The sequence below is a fragment of the Coturnix japonica genome, chromosome 7, assembly GCF_054131305.1.
Source record: "Coturnix japonica strain WE chromosome 7, WE-NBRP24, whole genome shotgun sequence".
NCBI lineage: Eukaryota > Metazoa > Chordata > Aves > Galliformes > Phasianidae > Coturnix > Coturnix japonica.
In genome coordinates this window covers 12868288-12873573 of record NC_140669.1, presented here as the reverse complement: position 1 = coordinate 12873573, position 5286 = coordinate 12868288, and positions in this window count along the sequence as shown.

The window sequence follows — 5286 nt, the reverse complement described above, 5'->3', positions numbered from 1 at the left end:
GTACTGTGTAGGAGGGGCCTTTGGAGCATCAGTGGCAGAGGCAGTTTAGAAACAGAGAAACCAAGGTTCTGCCCCTGGATGCTCTCTTACACGCACAGGTCCATGGGCAACTCTGTAAAATTACTGCTTCACCTGCTGAGAGCTCAGTGTTAATTACAGAGTCTAGACTGGGAGCAAAACCCAAGGCATTAGAGGCCGATGTGTTTAGGCCAGAAGGTAAAGAGGAGTACAGGCAATAAAAAGAATTGCATTAAAGATAGGAACTACCTATCAAGGGAACCAGAAGTCCTATAAAAACAAAGAGAAGTGAGTTAGTAGGATGATTAAGAAACCAGAAAGAGATACTGAGTATCAGACTTACAGAGAGGCTCACAGAAAGCACAGGGCACTGTGGACAAACCTGCACCAGACAGAAAGTAAACAAGACAATTACTCCAGTAAAAATCACAGAGGCAAACTGGAGTCAGCAGGTGATGAAATAGTGGAATTTATGAAGCAATTTTTTTTCCTCCTGCTTCTTTGCAGGGAAGGGAGGGAGGAGCCCGGTGCTGTGACAGGGTCTATATCTCTGGTTGGGAAAGGGCGAGATAATGTGCAGACAGTAATAGAAGTGGTTCTGGAAAATATAGAGCATTCACCACCTCCAGATTTCTGAAATACTCACTTATAAGAGAAAATGCACCTAGCTGCTGTGAGGGAAATGAAGATAACAGTCAGAGAGCATCAGGTCTAAGGAAGGTATTTTAAAACACCCGGCAGTGCTAGCAAAGGATCACAATGGAAGACATGTTTTGATTAGTATTAGTACATATCCCTAGTGTATTAGCACAGCACTGAGATACTTAAGCAGGACTGGAAGAACAGCCAGGCAAGCAGGTGCCCTGCCAGCCCCACGACTATGCAACGGTTGCCATGACCCCATCAGGCCCCATTTCATTGGGCACTTCAGATTTCCTAGGTTTGGCTGATCCAAGCCCACACAGTAAAATAGGCAGATGCAGTGCATGGAGAAATTGGCAACCTGCTTACCGTCAGGTAGCCCTGAACAAAGGGGTAAAGACTTCTCCCTCTAATTCACTTTAACAGCCAAGCAGAAAGAAAAGATGTGTTCTGAATGGCAGCCTTACAGCAGGACTGCAGGAAGGCTTGTGCCCTAGGTTCTGATTGAGACTATAGGAGCCTGCCAGTAGCTCTGCCCATCAGCCACAGCACACCGGGATTCACTGTATTTGATGCTTTCCACTCACAGCAGGAAACAGGACTGCGAAGGAAGGAGAAACTGGGACACAAAGCTGTTACAGAGGCTTGTCCTCTTCCTTTGCACAGGCAGTTCATGGAAGAACTGGCAATTCCTTCTTGTGGGTCCATAACAACTTCACTGGAGCCTGGTCAGCTTGCAGGGAAGTGAGACATAGTACAGAAAATAGCTGCAAATGCACCTCTTCCTTAAACTCAGGTATCTGGGTGGTAAGCCACAAGTGCTGGGGAATTATGGTGTCAAAACACCAGTTTGTTTTCAAAGGAAAAGAACAGACCGTCACCAGTCTCTGCTCTTACAAATGTTCCTGTGTGGGGTGAGTCTTACTGAACAACACAGCCCTCATGAGGGTGTCCAGAAAGCAATAAGTGCAAATATTCAAAGACCTCATTTCCCACACACTTTGTACCTTATCTCACGTAACGCCTGTGTTCCCACATACATACACACTTGATTTTTTCCTTACAAACAAGGCAGAGCTGTTTTCCAGATCTACCCTAAACTGTCAATAGTCCTTACACTTACTAAAAGCCAGGGATGAAATTTTAGGTCTATATGATCAGTAAGGGAATAAATGCACAGTGCTATCATGCCTATCTGGTAGCTGGTTCATTTCTCATGACCCACAGTTAGCCTCCAATTAGTACTTAAATAGTCACTGGTGGCAGTGATTAATAAGGTGAACTGCCACTCAGGAGACCCAATTTCCCTCCTGCTTCTTCTGTTGTGTCTATGTGGGCTGTAAATTATTCATAGTAAAGACCATGTAGAGTGTGTCCACCTATTTTCAGGTTTTGCACCTATTTCCTTGACAGTACTGTTTGGGCTCAATTTTCCAGGACAAATGAATGTTTTGTACTACATTTCTCATGAGCATTAACTCAATAGACTGTATGTGGCAAATGTACAGCTCTTCCAATCTGTCTACAGGAAGATGATGAACATGACTGCTTGTAAATAACAGGTTTGAGGATGTAAATTATCACTCTGCTTCAGTCTATCCCAGAGATTCTGAAGCTAAAAATGTGCAGATCATTACCACACAGTAGTTAGCCAAGTTTCTAATAGTGTTAATATGCATCTTCGTATATCAGTGACAAATGAAGTCGACTGGCTCAGCCCTGTTCTGTGCATGGGAGAAGAGGTAATGATGGCTGCAGCAGAGACTTGCACACCCTAATGTGTTCAGGACAGTTTCATCTCCTTAGCTCAAGACCCACGTATATGAAGAGACCAAATACAAGACTCATAAACTAGTTACAGCCCTGCCCTTTCTTTTAGAGCTCCACATGTGGTCCTCAGTCAGAGAAGGCTGTGTCTTGACCTTGGATGGAGGTAAGAGGCCTAAGGGATCCAAAATGAGAAGATCTTCACCTAACTTGTACTGCAGGTTTCCATCTGACTACGGGCAAGCACTTCCCTAATGCTCACTCTTCAGCAGTGAAGGCTGCGCATCTTCTACCTCCTTCCAAAATGCACTGAGCCTTAGGATACTGATTTGTGTCAGAAAGAGGGCAGAGCAGACACAACTGGAAGTGCAGAGCAGTGTCTAGCAGGCATGGGTAACAAGCTGAATCACAGAATCACAGAATCACAGAATCACAGAATTACCCGGGTTGGAAGGGACCTCAAGGATCATGTAGTTCCAACCCCCCTGCCTAGCAGGGCCACCAAACATACACATTTACTAGATCAGGTTGCCCAGGGCCCCGTCCAACCTGGTCTTGAACACCTCCAAGGACGGGGCATCCACAACCTCACTGGGCAGCCTGTTCCAGGACCTAACCACCCTTCTAGTAAAGAACTTACCCCTAACATCCAACCTAAATCTTCCCTCCTTCAACTTAAAACCATTTCCCCTAGTCCTGCTATTATCAGCCCTTTCGAAGAGTTTACTCCCCTCCTGGATGTAAGTTCCCTTCAGGTACTGAAAGGCTGCAATGAGGTCACCCCGCAACCTTCTCTTCTCCAGGCTGAACAAACCCAACTCCCTCAGCCTGTCCTCATAGGGGAGGTGCTCCAGCCCCCTGATCATCTTTGTGGCCCTCCTCTGGACCCTTTCCAAAATTTCCATATCTTTTTTGTACTGAGGGCTCCACACCTGGACACAGTACTCCAGATGGGGCCTCACAAGAGCAGAGTAGAGAGGGACAATCACCTCCCTATCCCTGCTGACCACCCCTCTCCTGATGGAGCCCAGGATCCCATTTGCTTTCTGGGCTGCCAGAGCGCACTGCTGGCTCATGTTAAGTTTCTCATCTATCAGGACCCCTAGGTCTTTTTCAGCTGAGCTGCTCTCAAGGACAACTCCTCCCAGCCTGTACAGGTGCCTGGGGTTCTTCCGGCCCAAGTGCAAAACCTTGCACTTTGCCGTGTTGAACCTCATTAGGTTCACCCGAGCCCAGCTTTCCAGCCTGTCAAGGTCCCTCTGAATGGCATCTGTTCCCTCCACCGTATCAACTGCACCACTCAGCTTGGTGTCATCAGCAAACTTGCTGAGGGTGCACTCCATTCCCTCATCGATGTCATTAATAAAGATGTTAAAGAGCACCGGTCCCAAGACAGACCCTTGAGGGACGCCGCTCGTTACCGGCCTCCACCTGGACATAGAGCCATTGACCACCACCCTCTGTCTGCGGCCTTTCAACCAATTGCTTATCCATCTAGTTGTCCACCCATCAAATCCACCTCCCTCCAATTTGGAGATGAGGATGTGATGGGGGACCATGTCAAAGGCCTTGCTCAGGTCCAGGTAAATGACATCGGTTGCCTTCCCTTCATCCACCAACGCCGTCACTCCATCATAGAAGGCCACAAGATTAGTTAAGCATGACCTTCCCCTGGTGAAGCCGTGCTGGCTGTCTCGGATCACATGCTTGTTCTTTATGTGATCAAGCATGTTGTCCAGGAGGATCTGTTCCATAATCTTCCCAGGCACAGAGGTGAGACTCACCGGCCTGTAGTTACCCGGGTCGTCCCTGCTCCCCTTCTTGTAAATGGGAGTGACGTGACCCTTCCTCCAATCATCCGGGACCTCACCTGACAGCCACGACTTCTCAAATATGATGGAGAGCGGCTCAGCAACCACCTCAGCCAGCTCCTTCAGGACCCTGGGATGCACGCCATCTGGCCCCATAGACTTATACTCATTCAGTCTAAGAAGGCACTCTCGGACTTGCTCTACCCTTACAGTGGGGAGGGATTTACCTCCTTGGTCCCCACATGGAGGGATGGGGGTGCAAGACTTAGGGACGTGAAAAAGACTAGAATCCTGGCCACCAGTGAAGACCGAGGTGAAGAACTCATTCAGCACCTCAGCTTTCTCTTCATCTGTTGAAGCCATTTCTCCTTTTGAATTTACCAGAGTAGGTACGCCCATTTTGGCCTGTCTCTTCTGGCCAATGTACCTGTAGAAGGTTTTCTTATTGTTTTTCACATCCCTCGCCAAGTTCAGTTCTGCCTGTGCCTTGGCTTTCCTGATCCCACATCTGCAAGTTCGGACGGCATCCCTGTATTCTTCCCGGGTGACACAGCCTTGTTTCCAGAGCTTGTACACCCCTTTCTTCACCCTCAGTTCTCTTAGCAGGTCCTTGCTGAGCCATGCCGGTTTTCTACCTCTCCTGCCCACTTTCTTAATCAGGGGAATGGAGACCTCTTGTGCTGCCAGGAGGGCATCCTTGAACAGTAGCCAGCTCTCCTCAACGTCCTTATCTTTGAGGGCAGCGCGCCAATGAATGAATGATGGGTGGTACAAGCACGCTTGCAAGTAAATAATAAATCTGTCTCTTCTGTGATGCATGCTGCACAGCAGTTAATTCTTTCATCTCTGCATAGCTGCTGCTGAAGAATGGTGAGTGGCTACACACTCAGTGATGGCCTGCCCCTGAACACGGGATAGCAGTGCAGTGCCCCACCACGCTATCTTGACTTTGAAGAATATTACAGTAGCTTTAAAGCTCTCAGACATTAAGAAACCATTACTCACTGTCTCCTCGGAGCTGATGGAGTCCTTGCCCTGTGTGTTCTCC